This window comes from Muscardinus avellanarius, assembly GCF_963383645.1.
Source record: "Muscardinus avellanarius genome assembly, chromosome: 6".
NCBI classification, from domain to species: domain Eukaryota; kingdom Metazoa; phylum Chordata; class Mammalia; order Rodentia; family Gliridae; genus Muscardinus; species Muscardinus avellanarius.
The window spans coordinates 51,330,397-51,355,356 of record NC_137791.1 but is presented as its reverse complement, the minus strand read 5'-3'; the positions used below and the strand labels follow the sequence as shown (position 1 = coordinate 51,355,356).

General features: G+C 37.5%; 1 protein-coding gene across 3 annotated transcripts in view; it reads right to left on the bottom strand.

Moving 5' to 3' along the window:
- Positions 1-24,960, bottom strand: part of PPP3CA (protein phosphatase 3 catalytic subunit alpha) — a gene marked incomplete at both ends in the record, with an annotated part of 322,166 nt that overhangs the window by 86,991 nt on the left and 210,215 nt on the right. The gene's annotated exons all lie outside the window — the stretch shown is intronic.

The window sequence follows — 24,960 nt, the reverse complement described above, 5'->3', positions numbered from 1 at the left end:
ACATTTATCTTTCACATCGTTGCCTTGTTTTACTTCCTTAGGAGGACTTAGCATTACCAGGAATTACATAGCTGATTTATTTGTATGTTTGTTGCTTCCTTGACTCTTCCCACAGGAATATACCCTCTAGGTTAAGTAGCCTGCAGCCTTGTTCACCACATTTCCAGTGCCTAGAACAGCTCCTGCAGTCAGTGGGCAAAAAAAAAAACCCAAAAAAACAAAAAAACCACACACCGCCCTAGGATCATCCACCACTCCCATGCCATGCTTGATTTGAGGACTCATTAATGAAGAAGGCAGAGATTTTGAAATGCCCTTGTGACTGATAGAGATGATGACAAGTTTGTAAAATTGCTTTTGGTGGAAGGCCTTCAACTTATCTGATATGGTAGTTATTTTAAGTCTTTAAATCACAGGATTCAAAACATTGTGTGGCAAGACTAGGGTCACATGTGGGACATTCACAGGGCTCAAGGGGGCTTCCTCACCTCCTTCTAAACCAGAACCACTTGGGAAGGTTTTGAAATTATAAATTCCTGGGCTCTGAATCAGAATCACCAAAGATGCAGATTTGTTAACAAGCCTTTGGATGATTCTTATCTTGTAAGTATCACTAACAGACATGTACTTTATGCCTTTGTGTCTGAGTACACAAAGGCCTCCTTCTGCATGCCTGTGTAACTCTGCTCAAGGGGTTGCAAGTGGAAGAAACACATATTTGAAAGGAAAACTTTCCATGCTCATTCCAAACTAGTGTGAGATTAGGATTTCATTGTTATATGAAAGAATCATAATGGAGAACTTATTTGATAGAATTTTAAAGGGAGGGTTTAACCTAAATTTGTAATAACAATTTTCTTTAGGCATTTGATTGTAGCTGTTGTTCAGGTTTTGTGTATTTCAGTTGTAAGTTAAGGAATTTAACCTAACATTCTGATTTTTAGATAATGAACTTCAGGAAGAAAATGACTACTATATATTGATTCCCGAGAGGATGGAGGAATGGGTCCATGGTATTGCAAGGAGGGAAGGCTATCTAGCTATACTTTCCACTTACATTGGTCCCTATCCTCCATTCTCTTGGATACCTAAGACAAGAGTGTTCAAAGAGAAGTAGAGTATCTCACAGCCAGGGGGTAAGTCAAGCTGTTTGCTTGGTTGCTCATTGCCCCAATCCCTAGGAGGCTGGTTCTATCATCTTCTACTTCACTTCCATCTTCAACCTTTCTAGATCAACCAGGTTTTAATAAATTATACCTTCAAGTCAAGCTCACAATTCAGCAACATACTACTGATTTTCACAATTCCTAAAATTCCCATTATATTCTTCTCATTCCCCAATGAAATACTGCTGGTGGGCAGGGTATACTGCTAGAGGCCTACACTGACAGATCTATGCTATGAGGAAGACTGGTTTAATAGGTACAATGTGACAGATAAGAGTACATTCTGGCCTTCTATTGTACTGTTGAGTACACACAATAATGTATTATATGTTTCGCAATGGTTTGTAAAAAAGGAGTTTGAATGTGCTCACCACAAAGAAAGATTAAAGAGACTGATATGCTAATATCTCTAATTTGATGATTACACATTATACACATGAATCAAAACATCACACTGTACCACATAATATATATTATTATGTTTAAATTGAAAGTTTAAAAAGATTTAAAAGCATCAGATATAGATATACAAAACAAGCAATAAAAAAAGAAAAAAAATTCTTAGCACTCTATGAAATCATTCATTTATCTGGCTGAATCTTCCAAAAACTTATACTATGTCTTCAATAGATATTAACAGAATTGTGCATATTTATGTCAGAAATTTAGTCATGACATTCAATAAAATTAGCATAGTAAATATACTAAAATAAGATACAAGTGTTTTTCCCCCAAGCCATCATTAATTATATTCATTATCAACTGATATGCCACAGCATGGTGGCTATTTTCCCTGTGAGAACTAGTCCTGCATTTGTTTTTGATTAGAAGTAAGAATAGGTGGGTCTACTTGGTTTAAAGGAGGTGACTGTGTTCATTGGAGTCTTGGTGCTTTCTCCAGATGGAATGACTACTATAATATAATATCTACTATTTACTACTACTAAATAGCTGAGCGTGGCTACTCTAACATCCGGGTTATGCTGAATGGTGGAGGAGTGACCACCATCTTCCAATGACTCTGTATTATCTCTCCTTTACTGTCAGGAAGAACATATATGCTATCTAAATACTCAACTACTAAGTCAGACCTAAGCAGCAATTACTTTTGGGTAACGGCCTTTAACACTACTCCCCTCTATGAGTCTTGGCCCACTTTTAAATTATTTATTTGCAGTATTAGGGACTGAACTCAGAAGCATTCTTTCTCTCACTATATCTCTAGGCCTCTTTTATTTGTTGATAAACAGTTTTTCACTGAATTAACGCTCACTCACCTCAAACCTGAGATTAATCTCCTGCCTAAGCCTCCCAAGTACTGGGATTAAAAGCATGGGCCACCAAGCCCGGCTTCTGGTATACTTTAAATATAACTTTCAGAGAAATGATGTCATACATAAATGAGGTTGAATGTGTGTTTGTGTGTGTGCATGTGTGTGTATGTGTGTAAAACCACCCATCACAAGGGAGGAGTTCAGAAACTAGTGTGCAAGGTGGCTGTCAGAGAATTTAAACAGAAGTTCAAGACTTTACCGGTTAGGTTACAGCGAGGCAGTGCCAAACAGAAACAACAAAGAGCTCTAGGAGTAACAAGGGGGTCTTTGTTGTTGGCTAAGAGAGCTATTGTGATATAAGCATCAGGCAATGAAGCAATCACAGGGCAAGGCCAAGCGTTTCTAAAACCAGCACACTTCTAAGTAGAGGAGATAATGACCAGCATGTGGAGGACAAGAGAATCTCTGGCAAAGGGGATGACAAGTTAGAAAGATAACCCTGCCCAGGAACAAAGGTTTGCCTTCTTTGCATCCCTTGCCTAGATTGACGCTGGTACTGTCTAGAGAAGAGGTTAGTGTTCCAAACAAGATTCAGTTGTGTATGTGTGTTAGGTACACAGTCGAAATCAGTTTAGTAAATATGTAAATAAAATACCATATTATAACTTTATATTTCTTATTAAATTCATATTTCTTCAATGAAATTCACTGTTTCTAAGTTAATACTGACAATTAAATTATTGCATTAAGAAATTTAAACCAACATAGAGAGTATTAAACACACTTGGATCAGGTGCTGGTAAAATTGCTGTGCAATTTTCAAAATTTAAAATTTGAAAAGGACTGATGAAACTGTAATCCAAGTAGAGGATACACAACAAATGAAACATAAAATACATACGTTCACATAAAACTATGTATAGTCATTTTGACTCAGTGCACAGATTCCCACATTTGGTTCTGTGTATCTGTCTATTCAAAGGAAATTTATAAATAGACAACAATAAGTTTTTGTTGTCACTGAATAAAATTTTATAACACTGTAGAATTTCAGGTTAAAGAAAGTGTAGACAATTAGGATGTCCAGACACAGAGAAGTAAACTGCTAAATAGAGGGAAACAAAAAAGAAAGAAGGCAAGAAAGACGCACAAATTGTCAAAGAGAAAAAAAAATAAATTGTAGGTGGAAAGTTGACTCTTAATAGACCAGTATTTAAAAACTGCATGGCAAGATTATATCAACACTGTGATTTAGAAGTTTAATCCTTTTGCCGGGCGTGGTGGCGCACGCTTGTAATCCCCGCGCTTGGGAGGCGGAGACAGGAGGATCGCGTAGGTTCGAAGCCAGCCGCGCGCTGGCTTAGGAGACCCTGTTTCAAAAATATAAAATAGGTCTGGGAGTGTAGCCCGGAGGTAGAAGGGCTTCCAGGAACTCCAGTACCACCAAAAAAAAAAAAAAAAAAAGTTTAATCCTTTTACTTCTTGACTCATTTCTTTTTCTTAAAGACCTTTTAGTTCCTCCAAAACACTGGTTTGATCAACTTGGAAGACTTGCATGAAGTAAAATAACTTCTTCTACAAGTTTTTCCAGTTCATACTAAACCAAAAGCTTTTAATTTTTCCTTCAGAAAAGATGTTACTGAATCACTGAGCAATTTTCACTTTAACTTTCTGCTTCACTGACTTAGACCCAGTATTCCCCCCACCCAATAGTCACACTTTTCCAGGACAATAAAGTCATTGATGCTAAGGAACTGATATTATGTCTTATTCACAGCTTGAGAGGATTAATCTATTGAAATTACTGATGGGATTTTTGAATATTCCCTCTAAACTTTTTTTTTTTTTTGCAATACTGGGGATTGAACCCAGGGGGCATGTCTTCTGACCTATATCTCCAACCCTAGCCCAGTAGCTCAGGCTGGCCTCGAACTCATGATCCTCCTGTCTCAGCCTCCCAAGTACTGGGATAACAAGTGTGCACCACCACACCTGGCTCAATCATAACTTTTCAAAGAAATAATTTGTGTACTGAAAATGTGTTAGAGATTTCCCACAGAGGGCACTACTTGCAGGCATCTATTTCCTCTTGTTTCAATTCAGGTTCAAGAAGCCTTTTAGTAAACTGTGTGTGGTGGTGCAAACCTGTGATACCAGTACTTGAGAGGCTAAGGCAGGAGGATCAGAGGGTCAAGGTCAGCCACAGTAATTTACCAAGACCCTAGGCAACATAGTGAGACTCTTTCAAATAAATAAATAAAGCCGGGCCTGGTGGTACATGCTTGTAATCACAGCATTCAGGAGTCAGAGATGGAGAATCACCATTCGTGAACAGCTTCAGCTACTTAGTGAAGCTCTTTGAAACTCAGTAAGATCCTGTTTCAAAATAAAGAATAAAAAATAGGGCTGGGAGTGTAGCTCAGAGGTAGAACGCCCCTGGGTTCCATTCCCAGTACCACAATAAATAAATAAATAAATAAATAAGTAAATAAATAAATGATAGTGGTATAACTCAGAGGTAGAAAGCCCCTGGGTTCAATCCCCAATACCAAAAAAACAAAACAAAAAAAACAAACAAACAAACAAAAAAACTTTTGTGGATGATAAATTCAAGCACAAATCATCCACCAGCATGTCTGTAGTTTATTAGCAGAATGAGTAAAGTTTCTAAATTCAAACAATTACTGAGATAAAAGTGATATTGGAATTGTTTCATAGTCTGCTCCTATCAAGAAATTTGTATCAACTGTAAAACAACCTAAGCATGTATACTTAAAAGCAATTGTTAAAAAGGTAGTAGAAATATGACAGAAAACAAAATATAAATTCTTAATCAGGTTTCTTTGGCTTGATAATATAGAATAATAAAGAGAAGTCACAAAATCAAATTAAAATTTGTTATCTACAGAAATTTAAATAAACTTTAAAAATAAAAGACCTAACAATAGAATAAGGCAGATAAGTAACAATAATTTAAACCTCATATCTTCAAAAGCTACCAGTTAACTAATGTTAATAAGAAATATAACTGGGTAATTAAAAAAACAAAAGAAATATTCTGTAGATTACAATAGAAAACAGCAGTTACAACAATCCACTGCTAAGAACCTCAATAACTCCATAAATTTGGTTTATAATTCTAATCATATAAAAAAAATTTAAAAAGTCTGATTTTAAAATTATTTTACAAAAATAGCAAACACATACAACACCATGGTCTTTCCATAGTGTATTCTAATTGAAAGAAAATCAATTACTGAAACTTATACTTTGTGTTTTAAATCTAAAGATGAGTTCTTGCCTTAGAAAATTTTTTGTTGCTTTTTTCTCTTAGTTTTGTTTAATGGACTGAATGCTTTAAAGGATGTTGTATATCAGAGGAATTTAATTTTTTGAAGAATACATTTGTTCTAGTATCACTAATTTTCCACTTCAACAACAACAGAGATTATAGTAAAGATGCATAATAGTGAAAGGCCCATAATGCCATCATGTAATTACATAAGTCACTTTATGGTTCTGATGATAATAAATAATAACAATAAGTCAGCAAGTACAATATTTATAGCATTATTTAATTTGGTCATCACCCTTTTCACGTGTCAAATTTTGGTCAGTCCTAAAGAGTATTGGTTATTTGGAATGGAGGTTCATTTACATTATAGTTCACCAAGCACTTGATTGTCAACATCTGTCAATCAAGTGTGTTAGATTAGCCAGGCTCAATGGTGTGTACCTGTGACCCCAGGATTTTAGAAGCTGACACAGGAAGATCATAAGCTGAAGGCCAACGTGTGGTGAACTTAGACTGTTTCAAAGTAAAAATTAAAAGGGCTGGGGTATTGCTCAGTGGTAGGATCCTCTGGGTACATTCCCCAGTAACACACACACACACACACACACACACACACACACACACACGAGTTTTAGATACACACTATGAGTTGTTACAATTTTAACCCAAAATACATAAATTTGATAATATATAAACTACCAAAGTTATTAATTAAAGCTTATATTCTTCATTTTTTAAAATATTAACCTTGTGATTTAGGTCTCCATGAAATCTCTGCAAGACTTTAAAAGATGGACTCTCATTATAGCAAGTGTATCTGAGGAGCTCAGCTATGTTATAGTGCCACCATACTGAGCCTTCTAGTTATATTTATAGGACTTTTTTGTTTTTTAATATATATTTTTTTACTGTGGCAACAGTATTCTCTCAGTTCTATATTTCTTTTGCTTGGATGTGTTATTGCATCCTTGAGCAGAGGCAGGTAATAGTGTGATAGTTCAGAACTGGGCCTCCGATGCTGCTAGACCTCTTGGTCCCTAGGCCAAGCTCTAGTTCCCCACCAGCTGAGTGACTCTGAAGAAAACAGCTAATTTCTCTGTATCTGTTGTTTCCTTGGTACAAATAAACATCAAAATAGCACCTTCCTCAAAGGATTAAAACTATACTTGTTAGTATCTGTTAAGTACTTAACATACAACGGGCAAGTAACAAAGGTTTGCCACCACTCATGCCATCACTCATCTGTTTCTTAGCTCAGACTGTTCTGGAGTATGTGCACGACAGTTGCTCTTTGTTAGTTCTTTGGATTGCATGTGTATTCTTCTTGTTTTACACCTCAGGCATAAACTGTGCCTTCTCTCTCAATTACTTTCCTCTCCATCCTCCCCGAAGCAGCCTTCTCTTGTCTATAGACTGCATTAACTTTTCCCTTTCCCGATCCCTCCTTTGCATATTCACATCTTTTTCCTACATTTCTTTAGTCTTGGATCATCTTGGCTGTTCAAATTATCACTTGTGTAACTAGGACAATATATTTATTCTTTGTAGGAGGCCTCAGCTGCTTCGTCTATAAGCAGCCTCATAACAAAGCTTATTTTATAGGATTTAAAAAATAACATAAGGGAGAAAATGGCTTAGCGCATGGTATGTACTGAGTGATACAACATGAAATAGCAGATGTGGCGGTTATCCCAGAGATTATCTACCTAAGAAAGATTTTGAATGTTTTGCAGCATTTACATAGATGAGCTATGTATCTGTACTTGATGCAGTCACAAGGAAAACACCTCAAAGTCCTGGTTATTATTATTATTTTTTGCCCCTCCTTTTGTAACCAAATGTATGCTGTCATGCATTAAAAGCTGCTATGGCTGAAACCAAATAGACAGGTCTCTTACTTTAAGATTTCCCTTTTCTTTTTCTTTCTTTCTTTTTTTTTCTTGCCTTACTGAAGATGAAGCCCAGAAGCATTCTACCTCTGAGCTACACCCTCCAGCCCTATTTTTTATTCTTTATTTTGAAATAGGGTCTCGCTGAGTTGCAAAGGGCCTCACTAAGGAGCTGAGGCTGTCTGCGAACCTCAACACCCCTGTCTCAGCCTCCCAAATGCTGGATTACAAGGGTGCACTACCACACCCGGCTAGGATGCCCATTTTCTAAGAGTACATATCTAGGAATGGCTTTAGAGAGCCTAACAATCTTTTCATGAGTGGTTCACACCAGTTTCCAGGCAGCCTCTCCTGCCACAGCAGAGCTCACTGGCCACTTGGTTCAATGGCTTTGTAACTGCAGAAGTGTTTTACATGCTGGAAGTGACATGGCCAATAGAAAAAATGTTAAGACATTCTACCAAGTGGGATTTACCCAAACACAAACAAACAAAACCAAACTTTCCTTAAATTTCTGAAAAACTAATTTAAGAAAAATGTTCTGAGTAGAGAAAATATTGTCATCCTTTTTTTTCTTGTCATAATACTCCCTAAAAGTTTGACAATTTAAATAAATTTTAATATTTTAAAATCTCAGAACAAGCTAGCTAATATTTAATTTTCTTTCTTTCTTTTTATTTTGGTATAGAATATAGAACCCAGGGGCATTCTACCTCTGTGTGATACCCCTAGCCATATTTTATTTTTTATTTTGAAACAGGGTCAAAGAAAGTTGAAGAGGGCCTCGCTAAGTAAATGAGGCTGGTCTAAAGCCTGCAATTCTCCTGTTTTAGAACCCTAAGTATTGGGATTACAGGATGCACCACCATGTCAGACTATGAGATTTAATACTAAAGTCAACATATTCGTTATGATTTTGGCAATTATAGGCAGTGGGGATATTAGAAGGATTTTAACTAAAATTAACTTTCATGTAGTCAGTTCTTTATATGTACTAATAAGTAAGCAAATCTAATAAATGTTATGCAGTATTTAAATGTCCTAATAGAATAGAGGACTAAATTGATTACATGCTACCTGTTCCTCAGTAAAAAAAATATGATTTTACTTACTACATGCAGCATACTGAAATAAATTTTTAATTCTGAATTGAAAAATCATTTGAAATGTGTAATATTTAAATTATTTGAACATGTAATCCACAAAGGTGTATAACTATTGTGTCAATTTAAAACAATAAAATAATAAACAATAAAAACTTTAAAATATGTAAGTGTTTACTTACACTAATATACAGAGATTGTATATTAGTATATACACTTAGAGACCAGTATGGTGGGTCCTCAAAACACAAGGAATGGAACCATCATATGACCCAGCTATACCACTCCCTGGAATCTTTTCAAAAGAATTAAAGTCACAATACTACGATGATACATACATTCTTATGTTTATGGCAGTGTAATTTACCATAGCCACATTATGGAACCAACCTAGGGGTTCATCAATGGATGAATGGATAAAGAAAATGTGGTAAGTACACATGCTGGAATTTTACTCAGCCATAAAGAACAAAATTATATCAACTGATTGAAAATGGCTGAAACAGAATACATATTATGCTAGGTGAATCAGAGAGTGAAAGGTCATGTTTTCTGAATATTTCTATTCCAGAAATATTCACATTTACTTAAGTATCTGGAAAAATAAAGAAGAAATTGAAACATGATACTTCTGGACACTGGCTATGGTCAGGAAATAAGGGTTCAAGCCTTAGTGTCACTGAAGAAGAGTCCCCAGGACTTCCTGAAGAAGGAGTGGCCCAATTCAGGGGGAGTGGAGGACACTTCAGGAATGAGAGGCCTTTGGATTTTTCAGGCTTCTCTTTAGGAAAAAAAAAAGAAAAAAAAACATGGTGAAGGGCGAGCCCGGGAAAAAATGTGAGGGTAACATCGGGCTCATCTTTCTCAGGATCCTGAGTCGAAGGTGCTCTCCTTGTTCTGATCTGGGATTACAGGCATGCACCACCATGCCCGGTTTTCTATGGCATTTCTTAAGAGAGGCAGTAGCATATATATTTTTTGAAAAATAATTGTTAAATTATACTTTATAGTTTCTTTTAGTAATGATATATTTATCTGAAATTTGGAATTATATTAAGAAAAGGAATGGTTTTTTATGCAAAGGCAGAATAACTTTAAAAATTTGAAAACTTGTACTAGATTATCTTAAATTTCCATGTCAGAATGAACATTCACTTAATTGAAGATGAACATTACTTGTGGAGTTCATCATATGCTACAGTGATATGAACTGTTGTTTTTGTTTATCTTTTTGAAACAAACAGTAAACACAGCTTCCTAAATTGACTTTAATCATTGCATCCATCAAGTCTTTGTGTATTTTGTTCATTTACATATGTGCTTGTCTGCAATTTAGCATGAATCATGTCTCACATTTCTTGTTTTTGTAGCATACAGGAAATATATAATTAAATTATGCAAAAATAATTTTTGCTTAACATGTTATACATGGCATTAAACTGAGTGATCATGGAAAATTAATGCAGATGTTTGGAAAACATAAAATAGCTGCTGATAACTCACAATAACTTGTGATTCATTAGAAATCACAATTTCAAATTTACTTTAAATTTTGGCAATTAAAAATGATGAATGTTTGTTATAAATTTGAATTGCTAAAAAGACCAATCAGGATTGTCAATCTTTTCCTTTCCCTTGACAAAATACAGATAATTGAAAAACATGATCACAGTATGTGTTTGATAAGTGATTAAACTGTTGCATATTTTTCCAAATGAAGTGATGCTTTTAATCGTTTGAAACTTCGTTTTTATTTTTCTTTTAGAATTTTACTGACACAATGTAATTATACATCATAGTGAGATTCAAAGTAATAAATCCCCACCTCTGTTGGTTAAATTGCTTTTTTCTAGGGAAGAGTTTGTTTTATAAGACCCCATAATTTCAAATTACAGTTTCTCATAGTTTTACTTCATAACATTTCTGGAAATCTTCAGATCTTTGATATTCACTGTTTAATGTATTTTAAACAAAACTTTTTGGAAGTCCAGTCAGTCTTCCTGAGAAGACATAGGGAGAACAACCCCCCACCTCCAGGATGTGGTTATAGACCTGCAGCCCTGTACTTAAGCCACCAGCGAGAAAATTCCAATTGGCAAATTTCATGCAATTGCACTAAGCTGCTGAGGGAAACTGAGGTGACTGCCCCAAATTAGTTTGCATGAGGAGGGGGGTACCCACCATGTGGCAGACCCCTTCCCTTTTCCCCCTCCTGGACCAGCCAGCTCTGTGACCTTCTCATGAATTCACCCAATAACCTTTATGGTTAACTAGTGCCCCCCCCCCGGAAATCTTGCTTTTGGAGTGACAAGAACCAGGAGAAACTTGCGACACCATGAAACAGGGACAGGTGGGGTGTGGGTGACTAAGAAGTCTCAGCAGAATCCAGTCAATAGGCTCCCTGGCATTTCAAGTGTTTAAACTAGAAAAAAGGAGGGTATCAAATTCCAATCCTCATGTCTTACAGAATACCTGTAAGTAAAAAACACGGGGCTTAAAATATTTTCTAGAGCAAATCAGAGCGCCTCTTCCCTTCAGTTTCTGAGTAAGTAATTTTCCTCTCGGCAGTGCTGAGTCATCATGACTGCCTTTAGCCTTTCCCTGGCTAATTAGGCAATGGCCATTTGGCTGCAGTTGCACCCTGGATTCAGCAGGTGTGTAAGGAGTGTCAGGGTTCATTACTACTTCAAGTTCTACCAGAAGTTTTTATTTATTTTTATTTATTTATTTATTTATTTATTTATTTATTTATTTTTTGTGGTACTGGGGTTCCTGGAAGCCCTTTTACCTCTGGGCTACACTCCCAGACCTATTTTTTTTTTACATTTTTATTTGGAAACAGGGTCTCCTAAGCCAGCCCGCGCGGCTGGCTTCGAACCTTCGTGATCCTCCTGTCTCTGCCTCCCAAGCGCGGGGATCACAAGCATGCGCCACCACGCCCGGCGTACCAGAAGCTTTTATAGCTTGGAGTTCCATGTAAGATTCTTTTCTGTGGTTGTGTGTGTATAAGACACACATGTGTTGGGGTATGGTGGAGGGTAGACTGGACTGCTTAGAGCTTGGTTTGGAATGCTAATGATATACATACAGCGGGTCTCCTAGAAAATCAGAACTTATGGGAAGGAAGGTTGGCTGACATTATTAAGGTGACTTAAAGGAAAGCAACTTCCGGTGTTGGTAAAATTTTTAATAAACTGGAAGTAAGACATACTGAGCTCGGGGTAGAATGGTGCAAAAGCGCCCAAGTAACTGTATTGCAAAAAAGATGGATTGGAGGGTATATGTGAAACTGGGAGACAAAAGATGACATTGGATTTTAAGGGCCTTGGATTCAAGCATGAGGTATTTTAAGATCAACTCTAGCAATGTTTAAGAAAACAAACCTGGTAGTTCTATGGGGAATCCAATGGTGCTGTCAATTGGAGGTTCACTGAATTAATATATTCAACAGGCCAACGAGGCCTACAACTATAATATTTGGCAGTGTGAACAATAACGCAGCCCAAACAGAATATTCTTAGATTTCTATATGATAATTATAAATTAAATGATAAAATCATTCATTTGTGCTATGATTTTATAAATATTCAGGGCCTATGGCATTCTCACAATATCCCATTGTGTTAGAACCTAATAATATAAAACAATCTATCAATAAAAATAAAAATAAACACCAACAAAAATAGAGACAAAGCAGCGAACATAGGGAAAGAGAGAAAACAAAACAAAACAACAAAAACCAATTTAAACATTATCAGTGTTCTAATGAAATAACAGTTTAGTTAAAACAAGTAAACTAGCTGGGTACAGTGGTGCAGGCTTGTAATCTCCTAGTACTTGGGAGACTAAGACAGAAGGATCACAGGTTTTCAGCCAGGCTCAGATACTTTCTGAGGCCCTCTACAACTCAGTAAGGCCCTCTATAACTCAGTGAGGCCCTCCATAACTCAGTGAGACCCTGTTTCAAAAATAAAGGAAAAATAGCGCTAGAGGTGTAGCTTGGAAATATAATGTTTCTGGGTTCCACCCCCAGTACTGCAAAAACAAAACAAAACAAAAAGGTAATAATAGAATATAAACTATAAACACAATTTTTCACTTCTTTGCTTCTTAGTATATTCCTGGGATACTTCATAGTGCCTAGAGATTCCTCAATAAATGTTTACTGAATATCTGAATACACAGGAGATGTAAGGGAATAGTGACTTTGCAGTTTTTTTGAGAATGTGATGCTTAAAAGCTGAAACTTATGGACTGAAGGGGATTTAGTCGAAAAATAGCGGGGGCAGGAATATTGCTCAGAGCAGAGAAATGATTTGTGACACATTAGAAAGTACAAGGTGGCCTGTGAGTTCTGTGATTTGTAATGTAGGTAAGGAATAAAAAAGAAACGAAGCTATAAAGATTAATAAGGGCCAGATAATGAGGGTCTTGTTATCCAACCAAGGAAGTTTGAATTTCGTCCAAAAAAGGAGTCATGGAAGGGATCTGGGCAGGACAAAGGCTCTGCCCTGCCTCTGGCAAATCACTCTTCCTCTCTAAGCCTCAAATTCCTGATGCGTAGAATAAGGACAATAACACCTACCCTGCCGAGTGGCTGTGAAGATTAAATCCTGCAAAGCTGTACCAGCTGGCACAGGTTAGTAATTCAACACGGGGTAACTTCCCTATTTCTGACACCAGAGCACTCTTCAGCTTCCACCTGATTGGAACTACCCCCTTAGCAAATGATTACAATATCATTCCAATGTTAAAATGTCATGAGCTTCGGTTTTTAATGAGTTCTACATATCATGTTCTGCCTTCTTTTAAAATTTAATGGTAGGTAATGAGAACCTGGTGGTCTCGATTTTACAAACTGTAGATGCAAAGTGCACACAAGATGACATTGCCTTTTTTTATTTACCTCTTTTCACATGATATGGTTGAATCAGAAAAAATAACTATGGAAATATATAAAGCAATAACATGAATAAATTATGCACAAATTGCTACTTTGGTGTTAGGTAGCACTTCTTTTTTATCGCCATGCTTTAAAATTTCATCCTAGAGTCCCTTAACTACTATTAAAGTATAAGTACCTAAACATTCACAGGTTTTTGAATGAATAATTGATGGACTTGACTCTTTTATACTGTTTGCAAATATACTGTATTTAAAATGAAACAGAGCCGGGCGTGGTGGCGCACGCTTGGGAGGCGGAGACAGGAGGATCGCGCATGTTCGAAGCCAGCCGCACGTGCTGGCTTAGGAGACCCTGTTTCAAAAATATAAAATAGGTCTGGGAGTGTAGCCCGGAGGAAGAAGGGCTTCCAGGAACCCCAGTACCACCAAAAAAAAAAAAAAAAGAAACAGTATTACAAAGTATCTTAAAATATGGAAACTCAATTCATCAAAGCCTCCACCCAGAGTAGTTTAAATGTTTATTAGTGTACTGTGGAAGGGCAGAGGGGATGCCTTAGACTTTTATGCCACAGGGAAGAATCTGCTTCCAAGATCTTTGCAAATCTTACAACTCACAAATATTACTAAGCATATCTTTACTCCATAAAATGCATCAACCTATACGCGCTGGCTCCAAGCACACATGAATCTGGGTGTAAGCAAATCTCCCTTTCACCCCCACATCAGCTTCCTTCTCCACATGGATCTTACTTTCACCAATGTGAAGAGCAAATGTAAGACAAAACTACAAGTACCCTTCAAATCACATCTTGTTACCTCCTGACTTAAGAGGTAGACCCGCCAAGTCCAGAAAACTTTGCAATGAAATAGCTATGACCGGTCCCTTGACAGTCCCCTGATAGTTATGGGTCAATGACTGTGTCCAGAGACCGGCAGGCTACTCTGGCCAGCTGGGTCACCGTCTACTCCACTTGTAGCTGAGAGGGGGTCAGAACCTACTAACAACAGGAGAAGGAATGAGGTAATAACCTCAAGATGGGCTTGTGTGTGGAAAAAAAAGTAAAATTTTTATACTTCTGTTAAGTGTGTGTATGTTACTGAGGATTGAATCCAGGGACATTGTACACCCAAGTCATAACCCCAGCCCTATTTTATTTGGAAATAGGGTCCCATTAGGTTGCTGAGTCTGGCTTGGAACCTGCCATCTTCCAGTCTCAGCCTCCCAAGCCCTGGGATTGCCGGGGAGCACCAACATGTTTGGTTTCCCTTTATCTTAAAGATCATTTCAGTAGCCATGCTAGTGCCTTGGCAAGAGTTTAAGTTATCACTTCAGCAATATTGGCAAGACCTGAAAAAGTCACCGAGACAGCTTACGATGTTCGCTTTATCAGGATTCTGTAGAGTTTATAATGGCTTCATTTATATTACAGTTCTGAGTCCCTAAAGACATTCTGCTCTCTGGTTTATGTGAAGCCATTCTTTCTGGCTATACATCATCTCCTCTCATCACTGTCTTCTCACTTTCAACGTAATTGACTTTCTTTTTAAGGACATCTGTTTTGTTTTGTTTTTTTTTTTTCCTTCCCACAGGAAAAATACACACATCCTACTCTGGGGTTTGAGGGGAGGGAGAAAGATATACAGGTAAACATAAACACAATACATTTTAAAAGAACTGATAAAGAAATGCAGATGCCGAGTGATCTGCCAGACTAATGTGCAAGTTAACTTAAAACATGTAATGAACTTCTGTGAAAGGTCAAAGCTTAGAATGTAAAAATTGTAAATGCCAAGAGACTAGTCTTTTACCATATCCTGTGATGTCTAAAATATGGTGAAAACATTTTAACTACCATGACTCATGTCTCTGAATATGGCAACAGTTTTCATACAAAGATCAAGTGTTAGAAAGGCATGGAAAACTGGAAAAGAAACAACTATATAAAAACCCACTTAGGGGATGATCTAATCTTCTTTGGTTCAAATTCCTGTAAGGAACAGAAAATTCTACATTAAATACACTTTCCATATATTTCTCTCTCCAGAGTTGTCACTAATATGGTATTTACAAAAGACTATTTGACCAAGGTACAAAAGAGATGAGTTTCTTAATAATTCAGCAATTATTGCTTCTCATTTGTAGTCCTCTTTCCTTTATTTGGAAAATGAAGAAGAGTTACTCTGGAAATACTGATGTGCAGATACACAGATTATTGTAATCAATCTCTATTTATAATGTACCTTTAATTCACAGTATCTTTAAACATGTTAAAAACCTAACAGATTCACACTTATCCACCAGTAAAGCTTTCTAGAGCAGACGATACTTAATGACTATACAGAGCAAACCCTTAGTGAAGTGTCTGAAGAGACTTCAAAATCACCTTACAGAAACAAAATCTATCTGTGAATTGTCCCGACAAGTAAAATCCACAATACTGCGTTTATGAATGCTCTTAAAACTATTTTAACACGTTGAAGTTATCAAGATATTTACCCCATGTTTGAGGAAAGCCTTTCACAAAGCGAGCAGGTTTCTCTGAGCCAACTGTAGCTTATATCCTAGGAACCTATTCAGTGTCGTGGCAATTCAAGGGTTTAGGTCCAAACTTATCTATTCAAAGGATGATACCTTGTTTTCTCTTATCAGAGGTTTGGTGTGGGCTATATTCCTTATTCTAGGGAAACACTGAGGGTCTTTCTCACCAGTTAAATCTCAAATCATCATCTGTTCTTAGAGCTCCCACCTCCTTCCCTAATGCATTGGGTGTGTAGGACATGCAGCTCTTCTATCTCGACTGTGTTCTAGCAATAATGGGTTGAACTGTGTCCCTCCAAAGACATCCTGAAGCTCTCTCCTCTGGTAGCTACAAGTGTGACTTTATTTGGAAATATGGTCTTTGCAGATGTAATAAAGTTAACAAGAGGCCATGCACCATGAAGGTGGGCCCTGGTCCAATATAACTGATGTCCTTATAAGAAGAGGAAACTCTGAACAAAGATAAAGACACAGAGGCTTTGTAAAGATGGAGACACAGATTGGCACTTTGCTGTCACAAGCCAAGAAAGGCCTGGGGCTACCATGAGCTAAAAGATACAAGGCAAGATTCACCCTGCCATGAGGACTCAAGAGGCAGCATGACCCTGCCTTTAGAAATCTAGCCCCAGAACTGTGAGACAATAAACGTGGTTAGTAGTATTCTGTATGGCAGACTTAGGAAACAAGAGTATTCAACATATTATTAAATTATTTAAGTTCTATTGCCATACACACAACAACATTCTATGTTCTTAGGTCAAGTGATGTTTGTATGCACTTTAATTTATCCTTTCAATTAATTCTTCAACAACCATAAGAGGTGAGTACTATGAATTATCATTTACCCAGACAGAAAACTGGAAAAAATGACATAATTGCTCAAACTGGTAGATAGTAGAGCTGGAATCTGAAGCCAAGCAGTCTCGCCATGAGGCCTATACTACATACATGCACACACGACCTGTAGCTATCACAAACATCTGGGTTTTGATGGCAAAACATCTCTATATTCTGAAGTCTAGACCACATACTCTTCCAGTCTGTCTGATTCCGGTAAGAAGTAGGCTACTAGTTGCCCTGAGAGCTGCTGTGAAAATTCTTCTCAAACAGACAAACAAACAGAAAAAATCAGATGAAGGGAGCTTGAGTTTAAAACCATCACCCTGAAAAGGTTCTGAAAGCTTTCAGGGAGAGCAGAGCACATGTGACATCTGCAATGAACCCCCTAGTGCAGCAGGGTATCCACGACTCTGCCATTTTTAAGCACACATTGGCGAAACAGAATATACTCAAGAAGTAGGGTTAACCTACTTCTTATTATTTTTGGGGTTTTGAAGCCATGCTGTTAAATTAGGACTTATTTTGGGGTTATTTTGGGGTTTTGAAGCCATGCTGTTAAATTAGGACTAGAGATTATTTAGTTTGAAAAACAAAATAGCTGGCAGCATGTTAACTTTTCTCAAGTATAAGAAAAGATTTTATGGGTGAGGCTTTAGGAGTACCTTCCCGAGAGAGAGAGAGAGATTGTGTGTGTGTGTGTGTGTGTGTGTGTGTGTGTGTGTGTGTGTGTGTGTTTTGCTTGTTTTGTTTTGGAAGGTAGAATACATGCACATGAGCGAAAAATTTTTAAAAAATCACACTCATTTCCAACAAGATAATCATTCAGTGTAATAGCTGGCCCTGTGATGTACTAAGCTCCCCACAAGTGCAAGTATCTAAGCTCATCTATTTTTTTATTTCATCATCGCCTGTTTCTTCCCTCCATTTTTTCTCTTTGATTGATGATTCTCTTCACTTGCCAGGACCAGCTTGAACCTTGGTTCAAACGGCAGCATAGCTACTGGCCAGTTGTAAGACACTGAGCTGCTCACTTAAATGGTCTCATGTGAAAACCTGAAATAGTGTTTCACTTCGGAGGGTTGTAAAATGAATGAAGAGTGTATTGCCTTATAATTGTCATTGTTCTATCTCAATTACCTAAATTCATTAAGTCTCAAGTTTTCAATTATGCAAACACAGTAATAATTTCAAAGTGAGTGGTTTATCTGTTGTTCTATTTTAGTTTATATGTGTTCCACACCTGGACACTGGGGCAAACTGGGTTAACACACTACTGATTATGAGATATTTGACTAGTTTATATACTACTAAATTAAACAAGGAAAATCATATTTTATCACTTAACATATCTATTATACTTTATACGCACTCCAAAAAATATTCTATCAGAAGCACTTTTGATAGCACAAATTTGGTGGAAAAACAACAATGAGAAAACTGATTTGGATGAGTCAAACTCAATGATAAGAATCTTTAGGAATATCTTAGTCAATGTTTTTGCTTATAAAGTATAATAGAGATTTTTAAGTGATAAGACATGATTTCCTTGTTTAATTCAGTAGTAGTCATCCAAATCAGTTTTCTCATTTTTGGTTTTTGAAGGAGTTCTCTAGGATGAAAGCCAGGTCTTATCACTGTACTTTCTGGTTTGATGCCTGACAGGCAATCCTCTGCTTCTATGTTGGTAAGACACTGTAATAGGCTTCATTGGCTTAGAGTCATCTTAATTTCTCAAGTCCTTTCTGTAAAACACTTGGTTTTTGCTTTGTATGAAAAATTGAAATTTCAGACAGCTTATCAACAAGGAATATTTTCTTTCCTAATATAAAAATATTCCTCGTTGTCCTATTTCTGCACCTCGCTGCCCAAGAATAGTTACTTGAAAAACACCATAAACAGCAATTAAAGTCAAGGTATGTGGTACTAACAATGCACATAACTCAGAGATAACTGGAGACTACACTTAAATATCTGTGTCTGTGCATAAGCAGGCAAATGATAGCCATGCAGGGATATGAACCCCAAACAACTTGCAGAGGAGCTGAAATAAGAAAAAAGTGCATCACAAACTTGGCACAATATGGTGGGTGTTATTTAAGTAATGTAATTTTCCTCAACTGTAAGCGAAAAATCACTGAGTATTTACCCCTTACATAACAGAGACTTAATAAATATTTGCTCAATGGAGTAGAGATTGGCAGGCATATTACAGAGAAGATTTTCTGGTATTCTTTAGAGAAGACCACTAAATTCCTTTCAAACCCAGGAGTCTTTCATCTCAAGGTCATTCATTCATTCATTTTAGGTACTCAGAATTGAACGCAGGGATATTCTACATTCAAACTACAGCCCCAGTCCTATTATGTTTTATTTTGAAATAGAGTCTCGCTAAGTTGTTGAGGGTCTCACTAAATTTCCGAGGCTGGTTCTCAAACCTGCAATTCTTTTGTCTCAGCTTCTCAAGTACTGGGATTCTCCGTGTGTACCATCATGCCAGGCTCCAATGCAACTTAAAAGTCAAGATGGGAGGAGGATTGGGCTCTGACCAGGACATGCCTTGAAATACAACTTATTGGACCCACAAAGCTCGTTGTTTCTGTGTCTGAAGACTGGTTTGCAGCACCATGCCCAATTGGTATGAGAAGGCACACACACATTATGTGCATGTTTCCAGGTGTGCTGTGATGTTTACTTAGCACCTCTGTGGACTGCAATAGTGTCGCCCTATCTTCCCCATCCACTCAACTCCAAGGCTGGGTCCTGCCCGAGCGTGGTGTTCACAGAAAGCACAGCATTCCATTGGCTCTTCTAGGGGCTGTTTAGTGCGAGCTATTTTCTTTTTCTTTTCACTATTGCTGATCTTATTCTTTGCAGAGGCTCATCATCCCATCAGTTTAATTGGTCAGTGCAGTGCTGCCATCCTCCCCCAACATTTTCCCTTCATCTAAATGTGTCAAGAGAAAGAGAGCAATTTACTACTCTCCATGGGCCGTGAGTAGGCATGTATAAATTTGGGAAGCTCATTATAACTCACAGCTGTCAGTCCTCAAAGAAAAAAAAAAAAAAAACCTTCCACAAAACAAATAAAAAACCAGCAAGGACTGTGTCTCCATTATTCCGCATTATATAAAGTAGTTCATTAATAAATAAGTGAGTGAATTTCCATATCTTACTAGTTTTCTAAAAGTACTGATTTTACAACAACATTTATCAGGGCAGAAATAATCAATGGCTGCCTTTTGCTTAAGTGGCATAATCCACATTTCCTATCATGCGACTGCCATATTTTCCTCTCTCATACAGTCTATTCCTATCCCACCTCTCCAGCCTCATTTGCGGTCATTCTTTTTGAAGAACTAGCTGGTGTTGCAGTTAAATGCACTAGCTTCAGTGTTTATTCACTTTGCCATTAGGTTCACAAGTTTGGGGAAAGTTAAATAAATCCCAATGGGCTTCAGAGTTCTCATCTCTAAAATGGGAATAATATTTCAATCATTGGTTTATTATGAGATATTATATTTAATCACTGAGCGAATTAGCTAACACATGGCGTATATAAATGGAAGCTTTTACAATAACAAAAGAATCACACTGCACTCTTAGTAGTCTAAAATATGAGTACACTTGTATTAATATTCATTCTATTCTTATAATCAATACATACACACTTAAATATTGTTACATATAAGGTTATGCATGTAACCTTCAGATTCTATGATGCTTACATGTGTACAAGGTTGTATCTATACCTTTATGTTTGTTTATGGTTAAAAATTTTATATTATACTCATAACGAACATGAAATGAAACTGCAACATATGAATGTTATGAAGACCTGACGTAAGTAAAAACTTTCATATATAATCTTCAAAAACAAGAAAACAACCCAATTAATCATAGTTGAGGTGAAGAATCTAAGTATTTTTTAAAAGTATAAACTCTTAGTCTTAGATTTGAGATCATTTTTTAAAGGTGACTTGGCTGACAACACCAGGCTCAAGATTCTTTTAATTTCTTATGCAGTGTTGTTCACACTACCACCTCTGAGCAGGCCTCAGCGGGCCAACACAGCTTTTCGTGTCCTCCACAGTACCATGCCTTGCATTTGTACATTGTCGAAATACCTTATGTGATCTCCCAAAGAATATGGAAAATGCTTTAGATATACGCACAAAAAAGACTGAACTTAAATGGAGTCTTGCGCTATTAGCAAAGCGAATGGATTTCTTAACCAAAGTGTTGCTTGTTTTGGTCCTTTAATTTCTGAGCAAATAATATACAGAGCTTCATTTTGTTTTAGACTAGCTCTGAGTGTGAATCTGTTCAAATAACTACTACTATTTGAAAAGATACACTAGAGTTAAGTAGAAAAAGATAACTAATTCTCCTTAAATCTTTATAAAGAATTTTTCTTATGGAATTTTGAAGCCATCTGGCAATGTGGCATTACCATGAAATTGCAGGCTTTGTTCACTAATTATGTCCTTTGTTATGTTTTGCCAATGAATTTTGCATAATACTTTCATATTTACTAAGATAGTTTTCTTACTAGAAGTAAACAAGAGTGAGAATTCCCCATTCCAAGCTATAATTAATTAGCATAATAGGATTTTTTAAGGTAATAATATTTCCAAACATCAGTCTATCTTGATTTTCAAAAGTAGAGCACCTGAAAAATGGTCATCTGCCTTTGATAAAGCTGAACTTAAGCTGTGTTTCTCTTTACAACTTTCTTTTCAAATTAAATTAGATTTCTGTGTATATCCATGCTGAGTTCTGAATGCAGAATTCAGCACTAATGTCTTAATAATTTTTTCATTTCCATAATACTAGCCTGTTAAGACATAGATATCAGCAGACAAATCTTTAGTCATGTTAAAGTCAAGGAAATGCTAGGAGAGTAGAGATGTTCTCTGCAGTGGCACTCAGAAGATTAATCAGGCACTATTAGTCCCTGAGGACACTTTGTCTTCTTCTTTTCTCAGTGTTATCTTCTCTGGATATGATGAATTAACTATATGCTTTAGAATAAGATGAAAAAATGTGTTCTAACTCATGTTTTTATTTAGTAAGAAAATGTTTTTGTAAAAGTCAAATACAATTGTGACCAGGTCATAAATATTAAATTATGGGCAAGAAGAAATGATGTCAGAATTACCATGCTGACAGTTCACAGTTCCACAAGTATTCTGGCCAAGTGAATTCATCAAGACCAGAATTATGGGTCTGGTTATCTATCAATGAACAAATATTTATTTTAATCACATGATTAAACTTAACAATATACTTGTTTCTAGGGTTCTACTCACATAAAGACAATAAAAGTGGGTAATTTAAAATTTACACTTAAATTACCTAAAAGACAACATTCACTAGTACTTTATTTTCTTAAAATAATAATTTGGGTTAGGTATTCATGATTAAATAAAACAGAGGCTAAAAAATAATGGAAACAGCCGGGTGTGGTGGCACATGCTTATAATCTCCGCACTTGGGAGGCAGAGACAGGAGGATCGCACAGGTTTGAAGCCAGCTGCGCTGGTTTAAGAGACCCTGTTTCCAAATAAAAATATTAAAAAAATTAGGTCTGGGAGTGTAGCCCAGAGATAGAAGGACTTCCAGGAACCCCAGTACCACACACACACACAAATAAATAAATAAATAAATAAATAAATAAATAAATAAATAATGGAACCAGATACAGCAGTTTCAAGAAGCTGTAAGGCCAATACTTCTCTGCTCAAAACCTTGCTGTGACCTCCTATCTGAATTGGGCAGTCAAGGCTCGAGGTGTCTGGTTCTCTGGCTGCCTGGACTGTAGCCTCGGTTTCCCTCTCGCCCAGTCACTAACTGTTTCACCCACAGTGGCCGTGTGAGCTCAGGGTGACCAGCCAGTGGGCTCCTAGGGCCACTGCACTCCCCCTGACCAGATTTATTCCCCTAAGGATGTGGCCTGCTCTCCCCTTGCTGTCCTCAGGACCCGGCTGCAGCGCTATGTTCTCAGAGAGGCTCCCTGATTCTCCACCTGACATTCCCATCCTCCATCCTTCTTTAGGCTTCTGCATAGCTCTTGCCATCACCTCCTATAGTAAGTAGTTTTTCAATTTATCTGACAGTTTGTCTCTCCCCATCAGAACACAACTGCATCAAGAGAGCAGAGACTTTGTTTTCCTCACTCCTGAATCCTAGCACATGTGCCAGTGATTGTCTCAAAACGCTTTCTGAATCACTGAAGGAATGCTGACTTTAGGGCACAATCACAAAGTGGTACTTGTGATCTCACAGGCTCCACCTAGTTGTGGACCACAGCACTTGACATTGGCTTGCTGGAGAGGAGGACAAGAAAATGTGCTGATTATCAAGCACCTGAGATCATGTAGAGGAGGAATAAAGGATTATAAAAGTAGTTGTAATTGACCTGGTCAGGTTAAAAAAAAAAACAACTGGATAATATATTCAAGGCACTGAGTCAAAGAGCACAAAAGCACAATATACTTTCTGCCATCATGTATGTGTTTTTAAAAATCTGCAGAGAAGCAAAGCATTTTATAAATTCTAGGTTGGATTTGCTGTATCTTATTCCTAAGAGCTTAAAGAGACCCTCAGGAACCAGGCGTGGTGGCACACTTACACAATCCCAGTACTTGGGAGGATGAGACAGGAAAGTACGTCCCTTTAAAACTTAATGAAACACTATTTCAAAATGAAATATATATATATATATATATATATATGTAAGTAATGCCTTTGGGTTCAATCCCCAGTATCTCAAACAAACAAACAAAAACACCAGTTAGGATGGCTACTTTTCTTTATCTGACTTTGATATGCAAGAAAGACCTGGTTAGGGAATTGGAAGTGACTTGACAGTAGTGATAAGCAGTGGAGACAGTGAGGAAAGAGAACGCTAACGCTAACGGCAGTCCAAACATGCAGGACAGGCTTTCAGAGCAACAAACAGCAACACCAGCAAGAGTGGGGATACTAAGCACTCTCTGTGGGTTCACTCAGGACCCTGAAGTACACAAAGCACTCTATGCTCATATCCCCCTTGAGTCCTCAGCCCCATAACTTCTCAAAGACTAAAGAAACATTTAAGAACTTGCATAATGCACTGACACCAACACTGGAAACCAACTTAGAAGTCATCTTGCAGAATACATTTTTCCATAGCAAGGCAGCTAGAGATTCCAGGAAGCTAAGCATCTTGTTACTACATAATGATCAGAGAGGCCACAAGAGGCCACAGTCCACCATGGAGAGGCGCCCTTCTCCCTGGGGAGGGGCCCTTGGGCTACATACCTTGGCCCAGGATGGATCTTGCCACTGCCTGCTCCCTTTCCTAGTCACTCATTTGGCTTCCTGTAGCAACACCAGGTTTTCAAGCCTTCACCCTCAGAACACAATTTCATTTCTCCCACACAAGAGAGCAAGGCTGGGCCACACTCTGCATTCTCCCTGCCTCACCCTTTCTGTCTTCACCCAGACTTGTTATTTCCCTCCAATTTCAGAATGTCTTTGCTCTTACGTGAGACTGGTAAATCTGCCAGTGTTGCCCCCCCCCACCCCGTCTTATCTTCTCAGGGATCAGGCTCTGTTATCAGTTATTTAACTTCCTCTCTTTTATTTCTAACCTCTTTTCTGATCATGCCTTTCCCTGTACCTATAAACAATTGTATGTCCCCATGGTCAAAAAGGCTCCCCTTGTCCTTGCAGTCCTGGCTAGGGACACACATGTCTTCTCAGCTCAGCTAGCTGAAGGAACTGATGCCCTCTGAGCACCTTCCCTTTGCTGCACCCTAATCACTCTCCATTCATGTAACAGTAGTAGCCTTGAGCCTGGCCACTCTCCTCCACCTCTATTGTGGTCTGGAAGCAACACTTAGTCCTAAATGGCATGGCCAGCAGGCATTCTTGAGTCCTTTATTTTCCTTAATACTATACTTCTG